Source organism: Aulonocara stuartgranti (assembly GCF_965226115.1).
Source record: "Aulonocara stuartgranti genome assembly, chromosome: 7".
NCBI classification, from domain to species: domain Eukaryota; kingdom Metazoa; phylum Chordata; class Actinopteri; order Cichliformes; family Cichlidae; genus Aulonocara; species Aulonocara stuartgranti.
In genome coordinates, this window is record NC_138945.1 from 56,825,086 (window position 1) to 56,843,900 (window position 18,815).

The 18,815-nt window shown below is 40.7% G+C and overlaps 1 protein-coding gene across 3 annotated transcripts in view; it reads right to left on the bottom strand.

The window, feature by feature from the left end:
* The window catches only part of otud7a (OTU deubiquitinase 7A), a 42,925-nt gene that overhangs the window by 23,977 nt on the left and 133 nt on the right, over positions 1 to 18,815 (bottom strand). For 2 of the 3 annotated variants that reach the window (XM_082542125.1, XM_082542123.1), the window contains exon 2: positions 18,019 to 18,262. The gene's annotated coding sequence lies outside the window, so the exon portion shown is untranslated. Of the gene's footprint in view, positions 1 to 18,018; positions 18,263 to 18,733; position 18,815 lie in introns of those variants that run through there. The other variant, XM_082542124.1, reaches the window with a different exon arrangement.

Sequence of the window (18,815 nt, forward strand, 5' to 3'; positions counted from 1 at the left end):
CCATGTATCTTGTTTATTTGTACAAACTCAAAATTTGGCGAGAGCACTCTACGTTACCTCGAAATCTGAGACAATCCTCACTTTTAGTTTGAACTTGAATTTTTAATAAAAGGCACGTTGACCTCAGGTTATATGGAATTACAGCATTTAAGACAGGTATTGAATATGTCACCAATTTTCTAAGTAAATATATTTCTGAATGTGCTATTGACATTAAATCCTCACCAGATGTTGATAACAACCCATCGACTCCACTCAAGCATAGAAATCAGACTATCAAACCACAGATCTGAGCTGGTATCATGACTTCCTGTGCCTTTTTGCATCACCCTTTATTCATGTGTTAAATACATTTTTCCTTTGTCATTTCTCATTGTTACACATACCTTAACTGGCCATTTATGTCTGCCCTCCAGGTTTGATTTCTTTGCATGTGTGAATTTGATGGGTTACCAACATCTGTTGAGAATTTCATGCCAGTAGCACCTTTAGAAATACATTTGCTTAGAAAATTAGTGGCGTGTTCAATACTTATTTTGCTCAGTGTATATGGTTTGAAAAGAGGAGTCAAAGAAGCCATCTATGTCCACTGTGAACGACCCTCTTTGAACAGAGGCGGTGGCTTATGACACCAACTGTCTGCCATCTATAATCAAGTTTTGAGATCCCTTCCCAGATGCCTTAACGCCCACTGACATCCGGGGCCTTTTGACATCAGGAAATCACATGATAGGGTGGGGCTAGGTTTCACAATGAGTTCACCTGAAACCTTGGGTGATTGTGACCTACACCCATTTTCACACCTTGGCTCGTGTGATTAGTTAGAGGATTGTTAGCGGGTCTATTTCCCTCTTGGGGGGGACACTCCCATAGGGCTTATATCTGGGACTCTACCATTTAACCTTAGAACTGAAGAAGGTGAAGCATCGTCAAGCAACTTAAAGAAGTCCAGATGTTTTCTTTCCAAGCTCCTTAGACTACAATAACCTGGATGACTGAGAACCTTCACAGACAATGTATTTTAGACTTGTTAACAGTCACTCTCAAAGGTTCATGCTGGATCCTGACTAACTTTCAATAAAAGTGCATACTTCTGACCAAATGAATTACCACCTCTCCAATCTAATGCACTCCAGAGGGGTTCATCTGCCATTTACGATTAATAGCTCAAAATGTAAGTGTTAAAATTTGGAGTTGCTAAAAAACACTTGGGTATTAGGAGCCCACAAACAGACCATCAGTCTTACGATGAATGAATGGTGAAATGCTTTGCCGCCTCAGCTCCAGCTTTCCTTTGTTTATAATTCTTTCACTGGTGGATTGGTGACACTGACAGGAAAAAAAATCATTTTTGTCTAAGTAGATGTTCTTCTCTTTCACATCTGACTATGGGAAGCGTCGTATGGCATGACCAATCACAGAAGGTGCTTCCCATAGATAAAAAAAAAAAAATCTCACTTGAATTTCAGAGAACTAGGGTTAGCTTGGTAACCTTAGAAAGCTTTATTTTAATAATATGCAATAATATTTTACAGTATTATTATAGCTGTTAATTCATGTCCAGAATACTTCTTTTGTTTCTAAAACTACTGAGAGGTTAAAAAAAAGACTTTTCATAGTTTCCAAAAGAAGCTCACCAGTCCCAATATATGTTGAGTACATGCTGAACTTTCGACGCCTGCTAATAAGTACCCTTTTATGCCAGTACTCTATATATCTGTCTCAGAGAGAAACTCGTTTGCTGCAAGCTGTATGTTCTGTAACTTTGATCTTGTGGTCTGAACACTTCTACTTGCAGGCTAGAAGTGAAAAAAAAAACAAAAAAACTTGTGGTCTTGCAACAGCCACTATCTCTAAGTGTTTGTGTTCACTCTCCCTCAACTTTCGAGTAGCAGACAGATACGCAAATAACAGAATAGAGTCAAAGTGTGTATTTTAACTGCATTTACAAAACAAAATTAATTAGATATAGAGTTTAGCTCAGTTACAAGTTTTGATAGACAACAACTTAATTATTATCAACAGACCAACCCATGGAGTTGACGGATCCACCCTACAGAGAGTAATTCGTTCCTAATGTTTATAACTGAAATACCAAAGATGCTTTTTATTGGGTGGCATTTAAGATGATTTATCGAACTATACACCACCAGTAAATAAAGCTACCTGCGTGAATCCTTTACTTAACGGCCCTTATAGCCACTGAATTTTAATGAACCTTTTAAGAAATGCGGCATTATTTTTGAACTTATTTTTTTACCTCAACACTAAGCTAATACTCACACTCGGGGTCCCACCCACTACTTCCGTTGATATGTTCAACACTGCGTATTGGGTGATTAAAATGTGTGAAATTAGGTAACTGTGAGTGAATCTAAAAAAAAAAAAAAACACCTAAGGAAAAAGTGCAGTTCTCTCTTTGCGAATAGTTAAATGGACAGGAAAAATCAATTCAACGCAATTTGTTCCACACAGATTATTTGTCATCTATTAAAGATGTCATTTTCCATAAATTACGCCATTATGTGAAAATGTGCCACCAGCCTCTTTTCTTTCCATGATGTGCATGTGTATGTAACCATTTTACAGCGAGATGATGAGTTATAGCTGAGATAATTGTCTCCATAGTGAGCGCTGATCGCCCACGTGCAAGGCTGATACACAGCAGGTGGGAGGTGAACATACTGTACAAACACTCACACTCTACTCTTTGCACTGCATCTGCTCCATAACTGGAAAATAGCCAGGCAGCAAACCCTATATGAGGTCAGCAGCAGTGCATGCATGTGCAGTTATGCTCTCAAACAGGATTTTCAAAAGCCTGCCCCTGTTCTGATTTAGATTTCCAGCTTTTTTAAATGTGATTTAATGTAGCTGTCAGATTACACAACCAATTGGTTACATGCTTTGCAGACTGTTAGATTTCATTAATTTTCAGTTTGTTCATGGGTTATATGGCCATAAAAATGCCCTGTCTGCTTCCACTTTGGATTTTGATTGCCTCCTCCTTACAGCATGCTTTCAACAACCACCAAGCACTGCTTCTAATCAGAGGAGAGCAAACACACATACGGTATACTATTCAGAGGAGGGAACAAAAAAAATACACATTACACAAGAAATACTCTATTTTGGTCCATTGATGGCATTGTCACTGGAAAAAATTGTATATATAAGTGGTAAAAAGAAAGAAAAGCTTTGTAAAGCTGATTTCACAATCCAGTACCTACCAATGACACTAGATGAATGTCAGTAATTTTTATAAGCTGCTTGTTATTACATCCAAAGAAATAATTTAGCATCAGGTGAAACTACATTGAAGAGAACTACACAGTTTGTATTACAACAGAAAATACTGTGCACTCGGCAGAATTGTAGCACAAAGCTGTCAATTTCCCATTAATTTCAAATATTAAATATTACGATTTTATGTTTATCTCTCAGAAGAAGACAGAAAACACACACGCAAACAAAGTCCAGGTTTGGTGCATGTTTTAACAAATTTTGCTCTTTAAAACAACATATAAACATCAGTATCCAAATTATCTGATGGCACTCTGGCTACGCAGGAAGACTGGCATGTCTTTCATTACCTCTCCATACTCCAAATCTAGCTTGGTTTGATCTGATTGGGCTGATCTGAAACATTCTTCTCTGAGAAGGTGATTCACGGCGCCATGTCACACATCACCAGCCTTCAGCTAGCTATGAGAAACAACCAGTTTTGCCTTCTCAGTTCATCGCCACCCATTAGAAAACCAAAAAAGGGGGGAAAGATTCCAATCTTTTTAATTAAAATGATCAAATTTCCCCATTGATGCATTATATCAATATCATCCTTTTGATATTCACAAGTTAGTTAAAACTGCAAAGCCATAATTTCACGCCACACCTCCACACAGATCAACACTTGTCACATAGCTGTGTCTGAGTGTGCATGGGTCTGCGGTAGGCTGCCACAAACAATTATTTTGATAGTCGACTAGTCACCGATTATTTTTGCGATTAGTCGACTAATCAGATCATGCATCCATTGGACGTAAAACGTACAGCTTATCGCACCAGCATGCATCTGCTCTTATATAACTATCATTAGCTTGCAGCTTGAAGTGTTTAAGGTATGTGCTAACCAAAAATAAAGACAAGATGATAGTTTATTAAACTTGTTATTAAATTTGCAGATTGTCTCGGTGGAGTTTAATACACTCAGCCGTCTGCTCCTTGCTCCCTAATATATAACAGGACATTGGAGTAAATTCTCGATCATTTCACATTTCTGTTTAATCAGTTTTCTGCTTGATGTTTATTCAGCGGTGTAAAAACTATAACTTTAATCTCAGCCCAATCGATTTACTCAGGAACAAATAAAACATTGAAAAAAGCCAAACAATAACATTTTTAAGTTATCTAAGTGACTCATATATCATGTTTAACCTGAGTAGCGAAAGACCGTGGGAGGTCTGAAAACAATGTGCCGGGAGTTCGGTGTTCTCACCGGCTCTAGTGAGCCGTGAACCCCCGACTAGCTACCGAGGTGGTGGGTAACAGACGTCTCCGAAAACGTCAGAGCACTTTTGCAAATATGCGGTGTCTTGATAAATCGAGCCAACATTTGAAGTTTACACAGCTACATTCTCGCCTTAAAATATCTTAAAAGTTTATTTCGTGACCCAGAAAGAGTTATATTAAAACGAAGTAGCTGCCGCCATTGTTGGAAACTGGTGATGGCAGCTACATTGTACATTGTAGCCACAGCCACCCTGGCTGAGCCACGCTATGAATTCTGGGATAGGTTGGGCCACGAAGGATACACCCGACCCATCCTTCAAATCTGGGGAAAAGGAGGACGCATTTATCGGCCGCATTTGTCAGAGTCTTCGAATTCGGACAGCCTTCGTTGCGTTGTTGTGACGTAATCGGCCTACAAATACGGCCTCTGAAGGATGCGGCCCCTGAATTTGGACACAACTATGATACCGGAGACTGCTTCTTCTTCTTCTTCTTCAGTGTTTAACGGCAGCTGGCATCCTTGTAGATGCATTTCTGCCATCTTCTTTTTCAGTCCGTTATTACACTCTTAAATCCTACTACTTCTTCCTGCATCTTTCAGCATCTTACAAAGTTTCAAACGACATGTCGACTATTAAATTAGCCATCGACGATTTTGATAGTTGACGTAATCGTGACTAGTCAACTAATCGTGGCAGCCCTAGTCTGCACCACACAAGCTTATGCCTTGTCTTCTGTATGATTTGGACTTCATGTGTGTGCATGTAAATATTCGTGTGTGCGTATGTGTAGTTTTTAAGCTTGACATGATGAATGAGAGATAGATCAAACTGTAAGAGTGCAGATTTTCTCAGAGTAGAAACTTGTCCTGAAGCCCACCGTACCTTATCCACTTCTCACTCTTGGGATCTTAATTAATAAAATGACAATCACGTTGGTACAGCTTAAAACTAGACATTAAACTCATCAGGAAAATATTTATTGAAGACACGGATCAAAGGAGTTAAGGCATAATTTCCTGAAGGCCAAACCATTAGAAAGAATGTAGGATTAAGGCATGTTTTGCATAAACAGCCAAAGTTAAGAGAGCAAAGTTTCTGAGCAATGTTTTTCATCTACTTTCTCACCAGCTCTGCTCTTTCCCTCTTCTCCGTCACGTTTGTGTCAGCATCTAACACTTTCTATTTTACCGACTGAGCTACTATCTGTGCACTGTTGTTTACCCTAATAACGTTATCCATCTTAGGATCCTGAGGTTTAAAGTCATTAGAGTTAACGTCACTGCTACGTTTGTTTGCACATTTGGCATCTGCTAACTTTCCCGAAACAGCAGATGCCGAAAGTGCAAACTAAAGAGTTTGTAACCTCACAGAGAGAGGAATCGAGAGCACGCCAGGCGTTGTCCTAGTCGACTGTCGGCCCACCTCTGCAGCACTTCTGCATAGTTGCTCCTCACTAGTGCAAAATTTGGGCTAAACACTATAATATTGCTGTGGTAACTTCCCAAAATAAAAGTGCTAGAATATTTTTTGGTCCTTTTGTCTTTTTTTTTGGTAAGACAATCTAGCTCATAAAGGAACGTGAGGGAGAGAGTGAGGGGGCAAAGACACACAGAAAACAACCCAGGGTGCACTCAAAGGAGGCTGCAGGAGGGGCTTGGCTTTGCTATAGGGATACCTGTAAAGGTGCTAGATTTATGAGATCTTAATTATGCACTATCTACAATCCTGCACTTATATTCATGCATCAACTACAAAAGCACATTTACATGTAATTTTCATGTGGACGTGTCAATATTGAGGTAAAGACAAGTAATTCTTCACTGTCAAAGCAATGGTGTTTGCAACTGAGCTATCATTAGCTAGCTATCTAAGGCCTCAGTCTCATAGGCCAAAAGAACAATCAGTAACCTACTGACATGCTCTGGTTGGTAGGAAAAATGTGTATTCTCCATCCAGTTGGCCAGTGGTTGCTGGCTGTCACTGGGGCAACAAAGCAACCTCTAGGAATCACTTAGCAATTGGAATCCATGAGCAATTGAGCAATGAGCAACTCCCCAATGAGCAGTGGTTACCAGGGGGATCCCTGACTGTTCTCTGAGCTTGCGTGACTGGTGCTTTAGCAAACAGTTTCATAGCTATTCCCAGCAACCACTCCAGAATCAGTTGGGGAATACTCACTTCCTTTAGCCATGTGTGACAGGGGCCTATCACCGATCCATCAGCTACCAGTTTCAGGGTCCCTGTAGTCAGCCCTGTTGGCCAGTACTGACAAGGCAGTAGCAGTACATCTGATACATTCTCCTCTTAGAAGTTGATTTATGGCACCAGGTCACACATCACCAGCCTTCAGCTAGCTATGACAAAGTTCATCGCCTTAACATTGGTTTCCACCTAATACGAAAAGAATTCAACATTTTTAGTCTGACGATGGTGGATGAAACCTTTTTATAAAGACTTAGTGTGACATGGTGACAATCTACTGCTAAACTTGCCAATGGCAGAACATCTGGTGTCAGTCTTCAACCCAACGCCAGCATGAGAGGAGACTGTTTTTCCTTTTCTTTTCTCTTTATAAATGTACATATAAATGATCAACTTTGATTTACAATTTCTTCTGATCTGATCTTTGTTTTTCTGCTGATTGCTCATTGTGCGATGTGTCTTCTTGTTAAAGAAAACTGACTGATTGGCTCAAACAAAGATTTTTGGTCGATAAACATTTGTTACTGTTGCAAAGAAAATGACATTCATAAATAAATAACAATGCAATCACAGAGGCTGACTCAGCGCATACTGCTCATAAACAACCTGTTCACTATATAGTTTCCCATCAGTATACTAGTTCAGTGTCAGCAGAACATCTGAAACCTAAAACCTGAGCCTGGTTTATAAAACAGTGGCATGAGACCCGTGCATCACGGTTGGATGGAAGATGTGGGCTCGTTGTTTAAACACAAATTGAATCAAATCAGTCTTCAAAGTGTGCAATCCCTCCGCTAGTGGATGGAATATTTTGGATTCTTCAAGGCAAGCAGGGAATAAAATCTTATATTCTGGCTCGCAGAAGCAGCTTCCTCAAGCCAACTGTGGCTTCATCACCAGCGTGTGAGCTGAGCTGCAGTTAGCAGTTTCAGGAACCGACAGGCCCAAACTGCTGCGCTCAACACTGGTAGATAAACACCCTATGATCCCCCTCTCTGGAGTTCATGAGTGTGTGTGAATGCAAAATATGCACACGTTTTCCTGTTTGTGTGGAACACTGTGGCATGTTCACTCAGTGTTCCCTCGGCGTGTTTACCAATCTCAAAGCTAACGGAGCAAGTGCTTCCACAAAGGGCTGCCAAAACACACAAGACAGCTAATAAAGGATGGCATTCATGCTAACCCAGTACTTATTCACATGCCTGTGCACAGCAAAATGTCAAGCCACCCTCTCAGTTATGGTCTGAGAGAAACACAAAAACAAGCCCGTTATTTTTGCAACAATGGACACAGCTCAGACATTTTAATATAGTACAAGATGAAGACAGCAAAAGCAAACAACAACAGCAACAGCTATTATTGATGAAGCCAATACATAAATGCACAGACTGGCAAAATACAGTAATGGAAAAACATTTAACTTGGGGTAATTATATGTCGGAGAAACAAATGAGCACAGCTCCAGGAAAACAGTTCATTTCCACCTTGCATCGGTACCGAATAATCAACGCAGTCCATTAGCATGCTTCAAAATTACAATGCACACATTCCTAGCATGGGAAATGCATGTAATGGGATATTATAATGTCTCGCCAAGCTAAACACTAAGCACTTTGACTGTCCTTGCTTGAGAGCACAAAATTCAATTAGCGAATTTCATTGCAGAGTGGTGGAAGTGCCACTTGCTATTCAGACTTTATATCAGTTAGCCAGACTCAATCTCTGTCCCTCCTTAATTGCAGCTATAATAACAACCTTGCAATTGTGGTGACTGCATACGTGCTTCAGGAGTGTGTGCATGCGCCTTCACGTCACAGACTGTAGATAAAAGATGGGCATCAGGTTAGCTTTATGGCCATCATCATCGTAATTTCCTGGAGCTAGAAGTTACCATATTTTTGATGCGATCTATCAACGAATGAGGACAAATTTGTTAGAAAACTGCATAAATAAACTGTATGACTCCAATGCGCAAACACAGATGCCTGCTAATCCATGCTAAAGCAGCCACTCACCAAAACTGGACCGATGACTTCTTCGATGTGCTGTTCCATGCAGCAGGCCGTATTATTTAGACAGTTAATGCGATTTTTTTTAAAAAGAAGAAGAAAACACTGCAAAAACCAACAGGCCCATGTCAAAGCAAATGTCAAAGCATGTCAATTCAAGTGGCCACATCTCTAACTTAAAACCTTAACAAAATCCAAACATGTGGGTTAAAAAAGAATAGTACTAATATTTGATGCAGATGTTATGAAGGGAGAAATTAGCAATAGAGACCAAAACCATTTGAATCCCTGAACACGGACACTGCCTCAAGTGGCTTTTTAAAGAACTGCAGTTTTTTTTTTTACTTCTACCGGTACATTGGTTTCATTTTTCAAGGTCCCTGTTTGGTTTAAATGCGTATATCCCATCATCTAGACAGTATAATAGGTGGACTGTGGAATGCATGCTGTTTCAATCAATGCACTGGACAGCAGACGTCTTGACCAGGTGTCAGCTCATCATGGTAAATCATTTAGATTTTTGCGAGCACCCGCCATGTCTGTCTCTCCCTCTCCAATCAGCATCTGGGAGTGTGCTGTGTCCCTGCTTGGCCCTCCATAATACTTTATTCAGTAGCGGGACTTACCCTGCCATCAGAAAAACCAACAGATGACACGTCTTTGCAGGGATTTGAGAGCATCCCCACACTCAGAGAAATCAACTGCTGAGAAGCACTTCCATGGACAAGAACATGGAGGAAGAGGGTAAGCTGACAATGTGGAACGATGCGCTCTGTTTTACGTCAAACCCTAATTACTTTTGTTTAATGCAAGGCAAAATTTCTTGACCTCTTGACAGTGTCTATAATGAAGTGGCGTACAGTGTACACTCATACCGTTACCTTTTGTTCTTCTCTCATACTTTAAACTTTAAAAAAAAGCACACCTCTGCGCAGATTACTGTTAGCTGCTGTGAGAAAGATGCTGCCAGAAGCAATAATGTCACTTTGCATTTCATTACTGCGCTGCATACCGCCACCACAGCAAATTTATGTAGTGAAGAGATTTTGTCAATTAGCGCTAAAATGTATTATCACATTATTATTATTTGAGGTAAATTGTGATTAATGATGCACTCCACAACATGGATAATGTGCTGTTTACAGTACCTGAGGGACCTTGATCGTATAACACCAATTAAAAGGTAAAAAAACCCAAAAAAACACAACTTACTATCAGGCTTTATTAAAGTTTACAAACAACTTTTCTGCTTTATGCTTGTTTTGGATTATTTACAGAGACAAAAACAAGAGTTCGCACCTCGTACATCATTTTGGAGTCCTGTTAAAAATTTAAGTAGCCCCTCGGGGTGTACTTAAACGGGGTAAGGAGCAGCCCGGTGCTGTTAATCAAATGCACTTGATTAAATGATCATCAGCAAGTGTGAGCACCTCTATAAAAGCATAAGTTTTGTCAGTTTATTAGTGTGGAGCATTCAGATGTGCGTTGACACAATGCAACAATGTTCCCAGCAAATACACCCCAAGGTCAGACTGTGTAATGCTCAGAGAAACTGCAAACAAACCCCGAGAGGTAGATCTTAAGACTCTACAGGCCTCAGACGGCATCTTAAATGTTAAAGTTCAAGGCAGTACAATTAGAAAAGAAAAAGAAAAAGGAACACGCCAGCACAGCTTAGATTAGACAAGAAAGAGCAGCATCCGCTTGACAGAAGAGACCAAATGAAACAGAAAATCAGCACATCAGAGCTAACACCTCATATAAACTGTCAACCACAGTGGTCAAGAGGTGATGTTTGGGTTTATTTTGCTGCTACATGACCTGGGAATCTAGCAGTCATTGATTTGACTACGATAAGTATTCTAGAGTCAAATATGACGTCATCTGATTGCTAAAACTAAAAATTGGCCAAAACTGGTTCGTGCAACAAGACAATGATCACAATTGCAGCAGCAAATCTATAACACAATGGCTGAAAAAGAAAAAAATAAAGATGTTGCAATGTCCAAAAGTCCAAACCTCAACCTGACTGACAGGCTGTGGCAGGACCTTAACAAAGCTCTGCATAAATGAACATCCACAAACCACAATGAACTGAAGCAATGTTGTAAAGACGAGTGGACCAAAATCCCTTCACAAGAATTAAGAGACTGATAAAGTCATACAGAGTCTTTCCATAAAACTTTCCTTTTCACATGACTGTGGAGTGAAATTAAATTTCTGGTTCTGGCAGAGCTGAACACAGCTCAGCTGTGTGTACAGCGTGCACCGAAACAAAGAGCTGGTTGCTGAGGGGCACAGAACAAGATCATCACCCCTTAAAATGTCAGTCCCTTCAGCCTTCCTGCTGCAGCGGCCAATACCTCTTTTCCCGACTGGTTCCTTTTAGAAAGAATGCCACAAGCAGACAGCTGCGACTACAGACTGAAGCACTTCCAAAGCAGGAGCTTGACTTTTGTTGATTTGAAGAAAAAAGCCAAACAAAGGCAAACAAAAAACTTGCATATTGTTACTTCGCAACCTATGTCAGGTATACTAAAGTCTTGCAGAGAGTGTTTCAAGCACGTAGGGTAAGATATGCACAGATTAGATATATAGAAATGCTTGTTGTCTGAATATGATGAATCTTCTGATGCCACGTGAGATAAGTGAAGCCAGCTGGTGTTTCCTGTTTGAGTTTCTGCTGAGGGAGAGTGTCCTCTGTTAGTGCTTGCTTTCACTATTCTCACAAGCTCAAAGGCCTGCAAGTCTTTGAGTACTCTCAGTTCTTGAGGATCTCTTGTACGATGGGTTTATAAGCTTTTCATCTCCTGCAGATTATCCAACTACACTGTTACTTTACTTGTCTATGACCAAAAAATGTATAAAGCAGGTTCGAATGATGTCCCTTCAATTCACTCTTTGAATTTCAGAACGACCACACAGTTATGGAAAGAGGATATACAGTACTTCAAAATATCTTGCTAGCCTGATTATTTCCATGATTTCATCTTGGTACCATGAGAAATCGGGAGAACAATACAGTGTAGGGCGCCCTTGTGCTGCTTTTACGCTTTGATGAATGGACTGAACGTGCCCTCTGAAGATGTCCTGTTGTACTGGGCACTGAGACGTTAGAGGCAAATCCATGTTGCAGTCTATGTTGAATTCACAGACCAGATCCAACACATCCCACAGATGATTACACTGAAACCCGCGGAGTCTGGAAACCAAGTCCACAACATAAACTATTTCGGGCCACTGCTACCAGGGAATACTGTTGCCATGAGCGGCTATATGCGACAAATGCAAGGATGAAAGATTTCCCAGGAGAACATTACCTAAAGCTTCATACTGCTTCTCCCAGTTTGCTTTTTTCCCCTAATGTGTATCCTTCTGCCATTTACTCCCAGAGTAAACAGTAACACTGCACCCAGATATCCACATGATATAGTTTGGTCCATAATTCCTTGGACAAAGACAGTTTTTTGCAGTTTTTTTTTCTGTACATCACCACAGGAGCAAAGCCAATATGTGATTGAAGTGATGGTACCAATGATGGTATCAATTTAAAAGGTTTTACGAGGATTTTGTTAAATGTTTAGTAATTAGAGTGATTTTTATACACAGTCTGCAGCATCATGGCTACATGACGCCTGTTCATTTCATTCTTGCATGATAAATAAAGGAGATTTAATATCTGAAATTGATTCAAACTGCGACCTGTCCAGGGTGTACCCTGCCTCTCGCCCCAAGACAGCTGGGCTCCCCAGCATCGAAATGTCTGGCAGAGCTCATCAAGGGAGGAATGCAATTGTTCTTCATGGGTTCTAAACTTCAGGGAGTCATTAACTGCAAAATACTTTCAAGTATTAAAAGCAGTCTTTATGATTAAAATTACATTAAAGTATGTTTTACAATTAATGTTGAATTAATTCCTAAACAGTTAATGCAACCCTTTTGAGAAACCACTTGATTACTTGATTTAAAATCCACTGTGGTGGTGTACAGAGGTAAAACTGCAAAAACTGTGTCTCCGTCTGACAAATTATGGACGTAACTGTAAAAAACAACACAGAACTCATCAGACTGAGCCATCGCTCAGTGGCCTAGTTTGGATATTCAGGCCCATTGTAGATGATTTTGGCAACAGACAGGTCAAGATGGGCACGTATACCAGCCTGCACTTACAAAGCCCCTTATGAAGTTCTCTGTATATTCTGACAGCTTTCATTAGTATTAAGTCTTCAGCTATTTGCAAGACAGTAACTCTTCTGTGAAATTGGAGTGCAAACCCAGCCCTCTCTCCCCCAAAAGGATCAGTCAGCCTTTAACACCCTTGACACTGTCACCACTGGCTCTCCTTTTTTGTGCACATTTGGATAGGTACTGTCAAACCACTGCGAGAGCTGCTGTTTTGAAGATGCTCCTACCCAATCACCTACAAAAATCCCTGTTTGACAGATGTCTTTGTAACAATATAATCTATTATTAAAACAATACACTACACAGGCAAATAAGAAATTTCATGGTCATTCGAACAAGAAGGGAAACAGATAAAAAGATATTCTGACACCTGTTATATATCAAAATCTACATCACACAATACCAACATTGTACAGAGTTTCATCACTTTTGGATTGATTGTGTGGGAGGGTGCATGCATGGCTGTGCATGTACACTCAAGTAGGTGGAGAGGGCAGTATCACATAACCTTATCCTTAATATAGTACTCAAAATAAAACATGTCAGGTATACAAACCCCTAGGGAGCATTTGTACCTTTATACTCTCCTTTGCTAAGCCCTTCCTAAACAGCCTCTGTCCAATATAAGGAACCCTAACAGGACAGTTAAGTTTTAATATGCAAAGATGCTGAAAAAGTATTCAAATAACTAATCATAACAGAACATAATCTTGGTATTAAATGAATATATATCACTCAAGTAAACTCGAGAGCAGTTTGAGAGAGACAATTAGGTTGCTAGCCAAACGAGGTGAAGAGGGATGCCCAAGGAAACAATTTCAAAATACCCCTTGTTTGTTCTGATTCATAACATTTGTGGAAATTAACCGTTCTTCCAAAGATTTGCTTATTATTTGGTGGCCATCAGAATTATGATCAGGATAGAAATGTTTTGTCACAGGATGAAAGCGAATAGAACAAAACTGCGGTGACTCTTCCTTTTAAAGAAAAAGGGAACCCAGCAAAATGCCCCCACAATGTAAGAGAGCCACCAAATCCCTTTAATTGATTCACTATTTGGTTTCAAAGGCTCAAATTTTCCCTATATTTCCCATTAATCTGTACATTATTCACTTCAACACCACATTTTCCTAATGTGTTCCTAGCTCTTTGCATGTTATTGAACCCATACCAACCTATTATCACAGAGCGAGCAGGACCTCTGAATGCCCTGTTGTATCTGCCACCAAGGCATATGTAGAAGATCCTTTAAATTCTGTTTCCAGTTAAAAGTTTGTCTCTTCTCAGAACACAGTTATTAGGGAATCACCAGATCATAAGTTCACCTTAAATCTTGCTATTTTGGTTGTTTGGCCTTTTACCAACTCCCTACAGCTAGGCTAGCCACTTCCCCCACATCCAAATGGCTGGTTACAAGAGCCAGCTGTTCAATTTGCCAGGAAACCTTGAGGATTACAATCATAAGACACTAAAATCTTACGTGCCACAGCAGTTAGTGTTGTCAAACTGACTAAAGCGAGCACAGTATTTTCAAAAGTATCATTGAATTCAAATAAACTGCACAAATTGAAGCACTACTCCTTCTTTGTACGGGAAACAATTAAACCATCTTTTAAAAAAATGCTCCGTGACCCCAGCCTACACGTACTGTGACCTCACATGGAGTCCAGACCACGCAGCTAGAGTATGTAAAAAGATGCACCAAAAGCTGGTGGGAGGAAACCAGCTGCAGGGAAATGATCAAAGCACACCTCCCACCACAGATTCTTGTGAAATTATGAATGTATAGTATCTGCAGCTATGTGACTATAAATGTAGGGGGACATCAACATGTTCAGCGAAAACGTTCATAAGTAAACAAAAACTAGTTATTCCTGACACAGTCGATTTCTCTCAGACATTTTTGAACTGGCTCCTGATTGGTCCGTGAATGGGTTTCGTCAAACATTCAATGATATATTCGTTGGCTTAACAAGCAAAGAGGAAAGACAGGGCAGTGACAGTGATAGACAGGGTAGCGTTTTCTTTCTCTACTTAAGAAAATGAATGACGTGAAGACTACAGTCAAATACAGCACGGCTGCTTCTCTCTACCCGTACCCGTGAGTGCGTTTGCCTTTTAATATGTGACAAAATGGAGAAACACAGAGTTTCTACCAAATACAGCTGGAATTTGCAGGAGAAAAAGAAGCCTGACCTATTTCTCGGAATGAATGGAAATGACCTACGCTGTGGGCCTGCATGAATCTAAATTGAGTCACCAAGGGTATCCTGTGCAACAGTGTTCTGTTTGATTTAGAAACTGCTCCCCTGCTGATTCAAGGCAAGACAGGGGATGGCTGTGCCCACTAGGCCTTGAGGGGGGAATGTTTCAATGGCAGACGTCTCCAGCAGCACCCTGCTCCCAGACTCAGCACCAGACAAGCCAAGCAACACAAATGCAATTAGGTGCAGGAGGAGCAGACACAAACGTGTTCACACGCATACGTCTCCTTGCTACAGCCTAAAATCCAGTTCCTGTTGCCCCCTGTCTCAGCTGAGCCCTCTTTCTTACAGGTTGCGTTTGAGCAAACATCATATCGAACCATCTGTTGAAACCTGGTAGATTCAAGAAGTTGTTTCTTAAGTGGCTAATAAAAGGAAGTAGAGTGAGTTTCAGAGGTTGTTTTCTAAATTAAACATCAGATTAAAAAGTGAAGACAATGGGGAAAATACCTTAAGTCGCTCATGGAAAGCTGACTGTATTAAACATTATTCGACATTAAAAGGAAAGCTCTGAAATTCTCTGAATTTAAATGCTTTTCATTTAAACTTGGCTTGTGGATGCCGTCCCTGTTAATCGACTGACAAATGATTCATTTCGACAACATAAAAGGTGAAAGAGGGCCATCTTTGTGGGAGTGTTTGCTTGATTGGCATGTGTCTCAGCTTATCACTTTAAACAAAAACGACACAAAAATGTCAGCGCTTCGTCACGACAGAATTTTTAAGGAACCTTAAGGTTGCGTTGCTCCCCTTTGGATTTTGGTTGCAAGCTTATACGTAGCTCTAAAGTTATTCAGACATCAAAAACTCGAAACTGTAAAACACAAGCCCTTTCTAGTATACGTGGACAAATATAGAAACTACAATAAAGGATTTCCACAATAATCTTATTACAACACTTCTGTGAATGAAGCCTTTACCGCAGTATGAAAGGAAATACTTGTGCAGGGATTTATTGGAGCTTTATGAGACAGGTGATCTGTAATTTGGAGGTACACGTCATATTTTCATTCATACGCAAATTCAACAGTGTGCTGAATTAGGGCCTCAAGAAAAAAGGCCTCACACTGGACCAGAGCGCAGTGGCTGGAAAGCTAACCACTACTTGCTATGCTGATGTGTGAAAGAAGCCCCTCTGCCTGCATCTTTGGCCTCTAGCTGACCTCCCTCCGCCTGCAGACAGACCACTTAACACTGCCTCCCCACCTGTAGAGATGTCTGAAGAACAGGCCCCACTTCAGAGCTACGCAGTCAGTGATTGGCCATGATTACCATGGGCACTTGACTCATTTCATCTCCTCTAAAGCACTAAACTTTGGGGCATCAAGCACGGAGATGGATTCTTCTTCCCATCTATATTTTTTGATTGTGTACATTAATACCAGTGTAGAAACACTTTAATTAGAACTTGTTTCTGATGCAAAATATGCATGAAATGCTGTAAAATGCTGAATATCTGAAATGTTGCATTTATTATGCATCTAATGTTGTTGGTTTTTTTTCCATAGTGATGCGTTGTGAAGGGAATTTCTCTGCTGAGGTTTTCGAGTAGGTAGTGGAACTGGCACCGATGTTTGCAAGGAGGTGTCATTCTGTATCAGCCGAAGAGCAGTTTGATAAAGCGGCACTGCCTCGGTGACATGAAAGCCCAACTGAGTTCAACAACAGCCGTCATCTCTGCTCTGCTTTTCTGTAGATAAATGCCACTGACAGGAACAGAATTCACTGTGGTAACTGATCAGGTGCCAAGTGCCCTCTCCCCAGTGCCCTGCTGCACAGAAGCCCTCCACGGAGCTGGCATTGGCCTGGCCTGGCCTGGTCTTGCAGCCACGGGCCCAAGCTTTGTAGCTCTACCCTCGACTATTCAAGCTATCTCCAAATCACACCCGCCTGCTGTCAGCAGCCCGACTCACAAACCTAAGCAAACAATTTAAAACCCGGCAGTAAAGACCTGACTAGGAGGCAAAGTTAAGACAGCAAAGTTGACTTGATCGGAAATCTAATCTTGCATATTTATGTGGTGTTTATTACACCAGCGTTGCAACTAGCTCAAATATAATTAGTGATAGAAGAGGTGTTATTATGTAGGTCTTTGTCAGAGGACGTGAATGTGTTTTAAAAATACCACAGCAATGAATCAGTGGCCTCACTATCTTTACAGGCAGGCAGAGCTGGTAGGTTTTGTCAACCAGGCCAACAATAAGAGAAGCATACAGGCACCAGAATGAAAGAGGCAGTGGTGTTTGCACTTATTGTTTGGCTTCAGCTGAAAGTGAGATTGCTGTGATTTAATATAAAACAAACAGCCGTTATGCATTTTACCACCATCTCCATGTAAAGCCACCTGGCCCTCCAAAAGAAAAAAGAAAAAAAAACATTGGAATGATTAATATCCCATGTCTGGAATACTCAGAAAATATACATATTATAACCTTCACGGTTTCACAGCCTCATAAACCTAATAGGATATTTATTTTATTTTATTTTAAAAAGTGATTTAAGGCTAGGCTGCAAACATATATACCCAGCTGCCTCGGATGAAGCCTATATTATATTGCTACATCACAAAGGTCTGTGACTAAGCATTGAGGTCCATGTTTACAGCATCCCAGACCGTCGAGGAAATATGTGGCCTCGGTGCGTTTGTCTTCGTCCAAAGAAAATTAAAGGTATTCGCACAGGAGCTGAAGTTGAATGCATCGAGGCACGTACTCCCATAAAGGCAGGTGCACCTGTCTGCAGTGGCAGCCTTTTGTGCTCACTACCAAATCTACGTGTCGCGCCGTGTGTGCGAAATACAGCATAGACGTACATGTAAAAGGAGATGAAACCATCCGTGTCTCTTACCGTTCTGCCTTCAGTCATGGCTCCCCATCATAGCGTTTGGAGTCCAGACCTCTGACGAGCCGTTTATTCCTATCAGGCTGTGTCACTCACTCCCTCTCTCTCGCTCATCCCCATGTCATGTTTCTCTCCGCTGCAGCAGAACCAAGCCACGCCTCCTCCAGTAGCCGCGTGACGTCTGCCTCTGACGAGCCCTTTTTTGCACACGCCCTCGCATGCGCGTCCATCATTTGGCCGCCAGAGGCCGCTGTGCATGAACCAATAAAGAAAAAAAAAGAAGGAAAGAAATGAAAAGCCAGCGTAATCACAGCCTGTACGAAACTCCAGTGACTGCAAAGCTATTCTCCTGAGATTAAAAGCACACTGAAGACTGCTGCACTCATTTACCCCTTTATTAGGAACACCCGTGGATATATAAATCTGCCATACATTTCACAAGGCTTCTAAATGTTATGTTTTAATTACTTTAAAACAAAAAATAAGATAGAAAAAGGGGGATCAGTCTACATAATGTTTATTACTGATGTCAAATTAGGTGACGATGGTGGTGGTGAAGTAGACCTCTGGGCTAATGGGTTAGACAATAGGTTAGGAAATCTTTTTTTTTTTTAAATCTTTTTTTTTTTTTCATTTTTCTTTAAAGTTCTGTCATACACAGGCAAAATCTCGAGTTTCTACAAGAAACAAATTCACCAAGGTGTTATTTTAATAGACGTACCTAACAGGTAGACGTTTGGTTTGGGATCTACATTCCAGTGCTGGGGAAATTATTTATCTATCTATCTATCGTGACTCACAGA